This window comes from Oncorhynchus gorbuscha, linkage group LG09, assembly GCF_021184085.1.
Source record: "Oncorhynchus gorbuscha isolate QuinsamMale2020 ecotype Even-year linkage group LG09, OgorEven_v1.0, whole genome shotgun sequence".
NCBI lineage: Eukaryota > Metazoa > Chordata > Actinopteri > Salmoniformes > Salmonidae > Oncorhynchus > Oncorhynchus gorbuscha.
The window spans coordinates 63,479,496-63,493,545 of NC_060181.1; the positions used below are offsets into that span (position 1 = coordinate 63,479,496).

Sequence of the window (14,050 nt, forward strand, 5' to 3'; positions counted from 1 at the left end):
TTTTCAAAGCACTGGTAGTGCATTCGGATTTCTATCACCTGATGCATGCACAGAACCACACATGTACGAGCTTGGCAAGTAAACACGCAATTGTACTTTCCTCTGCATATCAATTTCCTTCAACTGTTTAACGACACTCTGAACCTCCACAGGCTGTGGGGCATCCACTGCAATATCTTCAGCTCCACTCGCTCCTTCAGCTACTTCTCGTGCCTCCGTGTAGGAGACCTGCTGTATGTCCCTGACCCTGACCCTTACCACTTAAAACTTCATTACCCTAAATGGGCTCTCAGGGGAATTGGGAATGTGATTTCCAGCACAATTGCAACACCGTATATCCTCAGATTCCATTAACAACTTTACTCCTTTTGTTCCATTTTCCTTTATTACCGCCTTCCACTCCTTTTCACTATATTTGCTCCTTTTCACTATATTTGCTCAACACTTCTCAAATTCAAGTTTGTCCATCCACCTTCCATATTCATCCAAACCGTCATCCTTCTATTCTTCCCATTATATCTAGCTAGCTTCTCCATTCCGTCTACCAACCTTGCTGTCTTGACAGTTCTGTGCACGGCTGGCCCGTACACAGAGGGCGAATATCAAAAACATGCATGTCAATCTATCCTTGCTCAAAGTAGAGGAGAGATTTACTGCACCACAACTTGTGTTTGTAAGAGGTATTGACATGTTGAAAGCACCAAACTGCCTGTTCAAACAGCTAACACAGCTCAGACCCCAATATATACCCCACAAGACATGCCACCAGGAGTTTCCCAGAGAACAGTCTCTGGGAAACTCACAGTGCTACATAGAGCCATGACTACATTGAACTCTATCCACATCAAGTATTATACACGTAGATGCAGTAGCATATTCCAATAGCCCAGGATTTCTGGTGGTAAGGTGGGTATTTTAGTTGAGTTCGACAGTGAAGGAGGGGAACAGATGTGTATGGTGCGTAATTTGAAGTTTGGGCTGGGCCAATATATTTTGCTACAAGCACACAGAAGCTTATTTTCTTGTAAATACGTTTTTACGTTGTCTTAAACACATGAATGCAGTCGTTAGTCTGGAAATCATCTTTCCTCCTGTGCCTGCCTAGCCCAAGATATACTGCTAAAGGGAGTCAGATGAACTCTTGTATACTATGTTCATGTCTCTGCGTCCAGTTTGATGGAAATCTGCAAAGACTGTAAGTCTTTTGGTACAGCCACCCGAAGACTTCCAGTATTTGTGCTATGCTAGCGCTAACGCTAGTTACATCGGCTCGCGAAACTACCTCTAACTTCCATCATACTGGATGCAGAGACATAAAAATGGTATCCACAAGTTCATAAGACTCTAGGGAAGGATTTACTGACAAAATAACTTCTCCGTTAATGTCCAAAGACTAGAGGTAAACTGGCACTGGCAGCCAAAACAACCAAATACTCCATGTAAACTTGAATCGATTCTCAATTGCAATACGGTTCTAGTAACATAAACCCATCTACTTTCATATCACATCAAAATACTTTTAGAAATGCAAATATACAGTCCCCTGTTTTAACACAGTTGCAGCTGACAGTATTTTTCTGTTATAAGTCCTTATTCCGTTACACACAGGTTAGGGTTTCAAAGGGAGGGTAGGCCTACGTTCGATGTTTACCAGCAAACTACCAGATTTTTTGGTAACTTTCAAGTTTTGGGGGGAATTATATCACATGACACAGGTGTCTGTAGTTATCTCTGGACCTCTGTGTGGCCTTATCCATAGGGATGTGTATAGATCGCAACATTGTATCTGTATCATTATGGTGTCTATGAGCGCACGAGCAGAACTATTGAGGCCATCTCAATTTTGAAGTAGTCAATTTTATTCTTCTACAACATATATGGGTTTGTCAACAAACTGAAAGGGTGCATACTGCCACCTGGAGTGTGTTGTTTGAACAGGTATAAAGCCAAGGTTGGCAATTTACTGCCACCTGCAGTTGTGGAATATTTGCTCACAAGTATAACCCTTTGGCTGATTTCTCGCTTGGGTAAAAGTCCATCCTCCGTCCTCTCTCCTCCGTGACCTGGAAACCGATAAGTGGTCGAGTGGTCGAGGAGTGTGTCAATTTGTTAATAGGCAAACGAAAGACGGTCCTACCCTCCTTGATCGCCTCCTTTTGGCAAAGAAGCACAATTGTATCCTGCCTCGGTCGCTTTGATATCTGCCACACCTCCTTTGAGTCAGCTGTATTGTCGGAGGAGAAAACCATGCACACACTTATAAACAATATGCTACTTTGTTTATCTATAAAATGTTGTGCACAACTAACTTAATGTGTTTTTATCACTTTACACATTTATTTTGTGATCCACTCATGTAAATGTCATTTTCCTGATGACGCACGAGTGGAGGAGGAGCTTCTCATTTCATACAAGCGCACTTTCTTCCACATTCACAGTCCTCGCTGCCTCTCTAACTTTGACCCTGGATAGAATTATGTGATCCTTCCTTAACCGATAGGAAATCCCACCCAGTTAACTACTTCAAAATGGTGAAAGTCCTCAATGGCCCTACCGATGCTAAAACAGGCTTCTGGGCACTAGACTCCTCTATACATCTCCTCTATACATGGAAAATATATCAAATTAAATAAGATGATTTTAAAAAAAATAGGATGGCATAGTTGTAAAACATTATCCTTAAAATAAACCTTAAACTTGGTGGATACCATTCATGCTTATTATGAGGGTTTGAGAAGGAAATATCCTTATATTTTTTTAATGCACTTTTACTTATTTTACCATGTCAATATGTCATTGTTGTAAATATTGGTACCATGATTGACCAAAAATGTGACCACGAAAATGGTCATTTTTCCATTCACTGTAATGGGGAAGCTGTTTTCTCCTAACAATGCTTGCAGTACTGCAGTCGGCCTTGAACTTCCGTGGTCGGCCTTGAACTTCCGTGGCTTCAATGAGACAGAAAAGTACCATTAATAGACTATTTAGCAGTCTGGCTATTTGCAGTCTTATGGCTTGAGGGTAGAAGCTGTCTAGGAGCATGTTGGTCTGAGAGCCGATGCTCCGGTACCCCCAGTATATAGCCTCGCTATTGTTATTTTACTGGTGCTCTTTAACTATTTGTTACTTTTATTTGTATTTATTTTTAAAGTTATTTTTCTTAACTGCATTGTTGGTGAAGGGCTTGTAAGTAAGCATTTCACTGTAAGGTGAAATGTTGTACCTGTTGTATTTGGCGCATGTGATAAATAAAATTGTATTTGATTTGATTTGTTCAGAGAATACTGGGTGAATCAGGCCTTCATGGTTGGATTTCTGCAAAGACACCACTACAAAACAACACCAATAATAAGAAGAGACATGCTTGAGCAAAGACACAGGAGCAATGGACATTAGACCAGTGGAAATCTGTCCTTTTTGAGACTCAGAGTAGGTCAACAGATTATCTCTGCATGTGTGATTGCCACCGTGAAGCATGGAGGAGGAGATGTGATGGTGTGGGGCTGGTTTGCTGGTGACACTGTCTATGATTTATTTAGAATTCAAGGCATTCTGCAGCAATACGCTATCCCATCTGGTTTGCTCTTAGTGGGACTATCATTTGTTTTTCAACAGGACAATGACCCAACACACCTCCAGGCTGAGTAAGTGCTGTTTGACCAAGAAAGAGAGTGGTTTGGGATGAGTTTGACAGCAGAGTGAAGGACAAGCATCCAACAAGTGCTCAGCATATGTGGGAACTCCTTCAAGACTGTTGGAAAAGCATTCTAGGTGAAGCTGGTTAAGAGAATGGCACGATTGTGCAAAGTTGTCATCAAGGTAAAGGTGTCTAATTTGAAGAATCTAAAATCTATTTAGATTTTTGTTCACACTTCGTTGGTTGCTAAGTGATTCCATATGTATTTTTTAATAGGTTGATGTCTTAACTATTATTCTACAATGTAGAAAATAGTAAAAGAAAATAAAGAAAAAACCCTTGAATCAGTATTGTAGGTGTTTCCAAACTTTTGACTGGTACTGTAGATATTACATTGGCTAACCTGTACTCCACCATGTATTTAGCTTCGTTATTGTTATTTTATTCTTGCTCTTCTATTTTTTACTTTAGTTTATTTAGTAAATATGTTTCATTGTAAATAAGCATTTCACGGTAAGGTCTATAACTGTTCTATTCGACGTATGTAACAAATAACATTTGATTTGATTTCACACATTTGCTTGGTGGTCCTGTGTAGCTCAGTTGGTAGAGCATGGCGCTTGTAACGCAAGGGTAGTGGGTTCGATCCCCGGGGACCACCCATACGTAGAATGTATGCACACATGACTGTAAGTCGCTTTGGATAAAAGCGTCTGCTAAAAAAAATGGCATAAAAAAAATGGCATGGCTTTTCACATCAGTTTGAGAACTCTGCGTATTGACCTTACGTATCTGTTATGTGGTGATTATCAAGATTGTAGTATGGTGAGAATGAGAATAGTAGGCCAGCCTATTATCATATTTCTTCTGTACACTAAAGCCAAGACAGTGAAAAGTTATCTGACTCCTAATGACATCGTTTCCATATGAAACTCCTCAGATCCTCGCCCCTCCCTCTCGCCATGACGTCACCTGGGTCCTGCTCTCGCTCTCTCTTCCCATCGCGAAGTCATTCGCCAAAGACTGTGGACTCACACTAGGCTACAACTGGATAGTCGGAGCACGCAAAACTACGCCCATTTGATGCATTTATTTCAATGGACTTATTCACAGGACTTTTACAAGGTGAGCTAAGATTTTAAAGTTCTTATTCCATTGTTTTCAAATGTTAAAAGTATTATCTCACCCAAACAGAAGTGCTCACGTCGACAAAACTGTTTGCATCATCTAGGTGCGTTACCGTAGTTTATGCCGCGTTCAAAACAACACGGAACTGGAAATTCTCTGACTTCAATGTGCTCAAGACAACAAGAGAACTCTGGAAAAAACGATACCGATTGGGAAAAAATCGTATTGAACGGTCATCCAACTCGAAATTCCATGTTTGAAACTCGGACCTATTTCTAGTGCACCGACTTTCCGACTGTCTTGAATGTACAATTAGATTCAGGTTATTACCACATTTTATGAATAACTTTAGATACATTCAGATTGTGGACCATATAGTTGTAATGCTCTATCAATGGGAATTGTTGTCGTTTTTAATGCTGGGACATTTTTAGGAGCTGTGTTCGGTGAGGGGTAATGCCGCGTTCATAGGTAGTCGGAACTAGAAAACTCGGTTATATGAGACTTGCTAACTGTTTGTAGTTTTTCACGTGCAGCGTCCATCCAGTTATCAAGTCAGATATGTCCGAGTTATCTAGCTCCGACTATCACATGAACGCGGCGTTACTCCCAGAGCAGCCACTTTACTACGCAAAGGTTTTTCTGTTTTTGCGGTCCTAATTTGTAACAATTTATAACTAGCTCTAGCTACATTGTTGCTTTTTATTTTTATTTATACCACGACACGCGTCCTATACGTTACTAATACAATGTATGTCTGCCACCTCTCAAGTTTAGCTCCCATCAGTTAGAAAAACAGTTTTGCCTTCTTGAGTAGAATTGACTCCACTCAGCATCATCCATTGAACACAATTTGCAATGTTTTATGAGTGGTGCATATGCAACATTGATGTATCTTAATCATGTCTCTCCCCGCCATATAAAGTTGGTATAACGGCACTGGGTTCGCATGCGGGACATTCGTTGGCAATCGCCATGGTTTCAAACAATCGCACTCACCCAATATGTAAATTGTAAATTCACCCAATATGTAAATTGAATTTATGTTGGGTGGATATGGTGCGCTTTCTGCTCTTCGTGTTATTCAATTTTCCTTTGTGAGTCACTGCGTTCTATTCTAAAACCTTGATAGCAGAGAAAGCGTCATTGGTCAGAATGTTCATTTATGCATTGGATGCTAAGAGGGATATCTCACAACCTTTTTAAACAGTAGGCCTATTTATCTGTTCGTTCCTCTATGCTCTTTTGCCAGTGGTGGAAAAAGTACCCAATTGTCATACTTGAGTAAAAGTAAAGATACCTTAATTAATAGAAAACGTAACCCAGTAAAATACTACTTGAGTAAAAGTATTTAGTTTTGAATATACTTAAGTATTAAAAGTAGAAGTATACATTGTTTCCAATTCCTTATATTTAGCTAAACAGGTGGCACAATATATATATATATATATATACACACACTCTCAGACATAATTTAAAAAGAAGCTTGTGTTTAGTGAATCCGCCAGAGGCAGTAGGGATGACCAGGGATGTTCTCTTGATATAGTGCTTTCGGAAAGTATTCAGACCCCTTGACCTTTTCCACATTTTGTTACATTACAGCCTTATTCTAAAATGTATTAAATACTTTTCCCCCCTTTTTTGCTTTATTTATGTATGCAGATGTATATGCAAAAATATGTATGCAAAAATAATAAACATAAATATCACATTTACATAAGTATTCAGACCATTTACTCTTGACATTGTGGAAGCACCTTTGGCAGCGATTGGCACACCTCTGCATATCCTCTCAAGCTCTGTCAGGTTGGATAGGGAGCGTCGCTGCGCAGCTGTTTTCAGCTCTCTCCAGCGATGTTAGATCGGGTTCAAGTCTAGGCTCTGGATCTTCAAGGACCTTCAGAGACTTGTCCTAAAGCCACCTGTGTTGTTTTAGCTGTGTGCTTAGGGTCGTTGTCCTGTTGGAAGGAGAACCTTCGCCCCAGTCTGAGGTCCTGAGTGTTCTGGAGCAGGTTTTCACCAAGGATCTCTCTGTACTTCGCTCCGTTTATCTTTCCCTCGATCTTGACTAGTCTCACAGTCCCTGCTGCTGAAAAACATCCCCACAGCATGATGCTGCCACCATCATGCTTCACAATTGGGATGGTGCCAGGTGACAATTGGCATTCAGGCCAAAGAGTTCAATCTTGGTGTCATCAGACCAGAGACTCTTGTTTCTCATGGTCTGAGAGTCCTTCATGTGCTTTTTGTCTACGTAATCTCTACTGCACTCCACACTGCCCTTTCCCCCCTGGACAAAAGGAACACCTATGTGAGATTGCTGTTCATTGACTACAGCTCAGCGTTCAACACCATAGGGCCCACAAAGCTCATCACTAAGCTAAGGACCCTGGGACTAAACACCTCCCTCTGCAACTGGATCCGGAACTTCCTGACTGGCCGCCCCCAGGTGGGTAGGCAACAACACATTTGCCACGTTGATGCTCAACACGGGGTCCCCTCCGGGGTGCGTACTTAGTCCCCTCCTGTACTCCCTGTTCACCCACGACTGTGTGACCAAGCACGACTCCAATACCATCATTAAGTTTGCTGACAACACAACAGTGGTAGGCCTGATCACTGACAACGATGAGACAGCTTATATGGGGGAGGTCAGTTACCTGGCAGTGTGGTGCCAGGACAACAAGGAAGTTGTCATGGAAATTAGTTTGTGTTCATACAGGACCTCCCGCCCTCACCTACTGTCAACCAATCATTTCACTTTGTTTTAAAATTTGAGAGGCTCACAGCCATGTGTTACAGAGCTCAATTTGGCCGTGCCTTGCTTCAAATATCCATATGGTGCCTCCGACCACATTTCGAATCAAGCATAAATTTGCTCTTACTGTGCTTCTAAACAAGGTATGGTGTGATTCTGCAAACTGGGGTAGATGTTGCCCATTCGTAGATGCTAATAACCTTTAGTGACTATTGACGATAGTGTCTTCTGGTCGGGGGAGTTTTAAGAGCCCTGACACTGTCGGTATGGTTTTAGAAACGTAAGGAATTTATCTTCCATATCAGCAAGAAATAATAAAAAATGAAAAAAGGTTCAATTACTACACACCTTTTTATAGGGTTCCCACACAGCCATATTTCCATGTTACGGCGCTTGTTAATGGAAAACAGACGGAAGACAGAGTTGACTATCTGTGCAAATTAGCTATCTACGTCTCCTAACACCTGTGTGTATATGGAAGACTGCCGCCACAAACGTGTCACTGAAAAATACTGGCGCTGCATCTGTGTTACAAACGGGTTGAAACAGTGCACAGCAGCGGAGGCTGCTGAGGGGATGAAAGTAGAGGGCTTTATGTTTCTAGAACCGTACCGCAATTGAGAATCGATTCACGTTTCGATGGAGTATTTGTCTGTTTTTGGCTGCCAGAGCCAATTCGCTTCTAAACAGAACATGTATGGTTCTTGGACTATAAGGAGTAACGTTAGGCTCCTTTAGTCCATTATTGTGCTAGGGTAGGCGTAACATGGTAAACAAAAATACGGGACACTCAAATGATTATGTGTTACATTTGGTATGGTATGTATTCATTTGTGGTTGTTCATCATTCATTTCGTGTGATGTGTTACGAATTACAATTCATATGATATGTTACAAATTCCAATTCGTTGTGGCTAATGTTAGCTAGGTGGCTAATGTTAGCTAGTCTAGGAGATATGGGTTAGGAGTTGGGTTAAGGTTATTGGAAGGGTTAGCTAACATGCTATGTAGTTGTAAAGTAGCTAAAAAGTAGTAAACACCCACCCATCCACCCCCACCAACCACCATCATTTGTTTTTTTTGCCTTAAGTAACCTTCTGTCTTATATAACCATACCAAACATAACATATGATACACATTTGAGTGTCGTAACTATGTCACATATAGTCTGAGACCAACCTGAATTCTGTGGACCATTGATGCAAATAGACGCACAGTACAAACAGTAAAACAAAAACTGTAGCCATGGATGACTGCTGTCATGTCTGTCCTCTGTTCTATTGGTTTACTTTCACATATCTACATTAGAGGGACACCTTGGAGAATAACAGTCAGTGTGCATAATTCATCTGCCTGCCCTGCGGAACAGCATATAATCTAAAATGCTTGCCTTTTCCCATTGTAATGTCAGTCACCTTCAAGCTTTATAATTGGAGCAAAATCTCTACAAAACTAGTTTGCACAGCTGTTTCTTCAAATGACCATTTATAGATAAATAACTTAAAACTTGTGCAATGGGTCCTGTGTGACTCAGTTCGTAGAGCAGAGCCCTTATAATGCCAGGGTTGTGTGTTCAAGTCCCACCGGTGACCAGTATGACAATGTATGCACTCACTGCTGGAAAAACATGACTGTAAATCTGCTAAATTACTATGCAGGTAACACTTTACTTGACACCCAGTGTCATAACACATTATGACAGTCATAATATGTCATGATTGTTATGTATTTAGACCTTTTGTGATATATATTGTGTTAATTTGTTGCTGGTTAAGACAAATTATATTTTTCCCGGTAAAGAACTTTTCTTTTGTTCGAAAGTTGGTCTTAAATCCTTTATTGTTGCCATGGATTATTTACAGCCATGTTTTTTTCATCGCATATTAAATTAGAGGTCGTCCGATTATGATTTTTCAGCACCGATACCTGATTATTGGAGGACCAAAAAGCCGATAGCGATTAATCGGCCAATTTGTTTTGATTTATTTGATTTATTTGTAATAATGACAATTGCAACAGAACTGAATGAACACTTATTTTAACTTAATATAATACATCAATAAAATACATTTAGCCTCAAATAAATAATGAAACATGTTCAATTTGATTTAAATAATGCAAAAACAAAGTGTTGGAGAAGAAAGTAAAAGTGCAATATGTGCCATGTAAGAAAGCTAAGTTAAGCTAAAGGAAGCTTAAATTCCTTGCTCAGAACATGAGAACATATGAAAGCTGGTGGTTCCTTTTAACATGAGTCTTCAATATTTCCAGGTAAGAAGTTTTAGTTGTAGTTATTCTAGGAATTATAGGACTATTTCCCTCTATACCATTTGTATTTCATTAACCTTTGACTATTGGATGTTCTTATAGGCACTTTAGTATTGCCAGTGTAACAGTATAGCTTCCGTCCCTCTCCTCGCTCCTACCTGGGCTCGAACCAGGAACACAATGACAACAGCCACCCTCGAAGCAGCGTTACCCATGCAGAGCAAGGGGAACAACTACTCCAAGTCTCAGAACGAGTGACGTTTGAAACGCTATTAACACGCACCCCGCTAACTAGCTAGCCATTTCACTTCGTTACACCAGCCTCATCTCTGGAGTTGATAGGCTTGAAGTCATAAACAGCGCAGTGCTTAACGCACAACGAAGAGCTGCTGGCAAAACGCACAAAAGTGCTGTTTGAATGAATGCTTACGAGCCTGCTCCTGCCTACCACCGCTCAGTCAGATACTTGTATGCTTGTATGCTCAGTCACACACTAGTTAAACTAGTAATATCATCAACCATGTGTAGTTACCTAGTGATTATGATTGATTGTTTTGTATAAGATAAGTTTAATGCTAGCTAGCAACTTACCTTGGCTTACTGCATTCGCGTAACAGGCAGGCCCCTTCTGGAGTGCAACGGGAGGCAGGTGGTTATAGCGTTGGACTAGTTAACTGTAACATTGCAAGATTGAATCCCCCTTTATAAAATAATTGCCTCATGTTTCTATGGTGGGCTATAGGCTACTTTGAAGCAAGGTAAGACATCCATCATAATATGAAGTAAAATGTAGAGGTTTCAAACAATGAAAGAACAGGAAAAATAAAGTGACACTAATGATAGGCCTAATCCGAAAAACTTAGAACTTTCCAAACAGTATCATTAAAGTGAGTGACTCGTCTGTAGCATAATGAATCACATTGTTCAGAGACACCTTAATTTGGCTCCCTAATTTCATATAACGACATAGGTCTACTGATTTAATCAAAGTGTTGACAATGGAGTAGTCAACTGCTGCTTTCTGCAAAGCTCACGATTAACACCTGCTTCATTCTTTGATCATACATGTATTTTAGGTTGCTGAGAAAAGGCCTCTTAAAAGGAAGCTAGAAGGCTGTGGAAATCAGCAGACTCTTACACAATCCATTAAGAAGAATTCTGTGCGTCAGTTGTTAAAACAAGTCTTTTTTAAATAAATGAAATACAGCAATTCAAAAAGAGAATTGCAAACACTTGTTGACATTCTTTCACTAATGTAACTGGGACCGCTTCTCTTAACACGTATGGACCCAGAACTTAATTGAGCATCTGTTCTGTTTATTTTAGAGACCCATTTTTTTTTAAAAGGTGCCCATCACACAATTTGTTTGATTTGATATGTAACCTTTTAAAACATTTTGTCAAATTAACTTGGACAATTTACAACAATTTTCTGATTTCATAAAATACCTAATTTGAAGAACAAACATAAATATGGCAATTCATATCATCCAGTAAAATGATTCAATCTCAGGGGACAATACCCCTAGACAATATCCCTAAAATACACTGAATTGATACATAAGTCATTTCAATTGTAATCAATACCACAAGAAAGGTTTTCATTCAATAATTAAGCTGTGTATTTCTGATGGAATCAAGGCATTAGAATGCCCCGGGGATCCTGGCTGGCTACTTGTTCTATACGGCTGGCTACTCCATGTGCTTGTGGAAAACACTGGTATACATACTGGTTGAAAATGGCAGATTTTGTCATTGATAAGCGCCTAAATTGGAACCCAGTGGCTGTACAGTAACATGCTATACACAAGGTTAGAGCTCAGGTTCTCCAGTTCTATGCGCTGTATTGGTTTTCATTGACAGCCATTATGAACTCGAGCGCCGCTCACGACAAGAAGATGCCGCCATCCCTCCCGCTAATTATGCAAATGTTTTGTTGTCTGAGTGAGGGAAATGCTGTAAATCAAGAGGAGTCAGTATGTTCTGAATGATGAGACATTGAGGAGTATAATAAATACCGCATTGATGTCATACATGCAAACCACACACCCATGAGTCCAAAATGTGCACTTAACATTTCCATATTTGAAAACTCATGTAATTTGCAGCATCAATGTTTATGATTGCTTGTTTGATCCACAGTTAGAAGGATGACATGCGTTATACCCTGGGTTGTCCTGAACAGAATGAGCCCAGGTTTATTGTATTGTGAAGAAAATTTGCTGTGGACCACACGCTTGAAAGCATTCATGACTCCCCATTCAATGCGTAGCAAAATTAGAATCGGTTTGTCTGAAGTGCCTTTTTAAAAGCCTGACACTGTAAGATTGTATTTTATAACTTAGATAGACATGTTGACAATAGAATACGCTTTCAAATGTCCCAGATTGAGATTTATAAATGGAACGTTTTTGGATTGCGTAAATAACAACAGTAATTGTGTGATGGTGGGGAGACAGGGCTCTGTTCCAAATAAAAAACTACAAGTGTGCTGCTTCAGTTCAGTACTCGGTTCTGATTGGCTTGAAGGGCATTCTAGAGTGTGCATTATTTTCCTATAACGCACGGTATATCAGCACGGTGGAATTCAATAGCTTTAGTTCATTCGTACATGTTTGAGCTGCTTTGAAAGCAAAAGTCGACATTATTGGCATTGTTGAATTCAATTTTCATAATAGCAAGCTAGGACTGATGGTTTGGTTAGCTAAACTAGCAAGTCTATTTGTTTGGTTACAAAGGCAACTACTGTATATCTAGTAAACTTGCTAGCTACTTGAGTAGATGTTGAGCACATTTCTACTTTTATAATGGATAATGTGTTAAATTATAGCCATGTTATTAAAGGGATAAACTCAGGTCTCTATGCGATCTCAGTAAAATAATGCAAATCCATGGAAGGTTAGTTCCACTCCGCTAGCAGTTCGTGGAACACACCTTCCACGTCGTTCATTATTTCCCATAGAATGCATTAGCCCTCATTGATTATCCCTTACAAATACATATATACAATGTCTTCAGAAAATATTCAGACCCCTTAACATTTTCCACTTTGTTACGTTACAGCCTTACTCTAAAATGTATTAAATTACACACAATGCCCCATAATGACAAAGGGAAAATGAGTAATTAGAAATGTTAGCAAATGCATTCAATATATAAACAGAAACACCTTATTTACATAAGTATTCAGGCCCTTTGCTATGAGACTTGAAATTGAGCTCAGGTGCATCCTGTTTCCATCGATCATCCTTGAGATGTTTCTACAACTTGATTGGAGTCCACCTGTGGTTAATTCAATTGATTGGACATGATTTGGAAAGGCACACGCCTGTCTATATAAGGTCCCACCGTTGACAGTGCATATCAGAGCTAAAACCAAGCCATGAGGCAAAGGACTTGTCCTTAGAGTTCCGAGACAGAATTGTGTCGAGGCACAGATCTAGGGAAGAAAATGTTTGCAGCATTGAAGGTCCCCAAGAACACTGTAGCCTCCATCATTCTTAAATGGAATAAGCTTGGAACCATGACTTCCTAGAGCTGGCCGCCCGGCCAAACTGAGCTATCGGGGGGAGAAGGGCCTTGGTCAAGTAGGTGAAAATGGGAGAATCTTCCAGAAGGACAATCATTTCTGCAGCACTCCACCAATTAGGCCTTTATGGTGGAGTGGCAAGACAGAAGCCTTTCCTCGTTAAAAAAGGCACATGACAGCCAGCTTGGAGTTTGCCAAAAGGCTCCTAAAGACTCTAAGACCATGAGAAACAAGATTCTCTGGTCTGATGAAACCAAGATTGAACTCTTTGGCCTGAATGCCAAGCGTCACGTCTGGAGGAAACCTAGCACCATCCCTAAAGTGAAGCATGGGGGTGGCAGCATCATTCTGTGGAGATGTTTTTCAGTGGCAGGAACTGGGAGTGTAGTCAGGATAGAAGGAAAGATGAATGGAGCAAAGTACAGAGGGATCTTTGATGAAAACCTGCTCCAGAGTGCTCAGGACCTCAGACTGGAGCAACGGTTCACCATCCAACAGGACAACGACCCTAAGCACACAGCCAAGACAATGCAGGACTGGCAAGTCTCCGAGCGTCCTTGAGTGGCCAGCCAGAGCAAGGACTTGGATCTAATCAAACATCTCTGGAGAGACCTGAAAATATGCGGTGCAGCGACGCTCCCCATCAAACCTGACAGAGCTTGAGAGGATCTGCAGAGAAGAGTGAGACAACCTCCACAAATACAGGTGTGCCAAGCTTGTAGCATCA

General features: G+C 40.5%; 1 protein-coding gene across 1 annotated transcript in view; it reads left to right on the top strand.

Moving 5' to 3' along the window:
• The first annotated feature begins 4,642 nt into the window (after positions 1 to 4,642).
• LOC124043926 (SH3 domain-binding protein 4-like) overlaps positions 4,643 to 14,050 on the top strand; it is a 59,565-nt gene continuing 50,157 nt past the window's right edge. The window contains exon 1 of the mRNA XM_046363083.1: positions 4,643 to 4,765. The gene's annotated coding sequence lies outside the window, so the exon portion shown is untranslated. The remainder of the gene's footprint in view (positions 4,766 to 14,050) is intronic.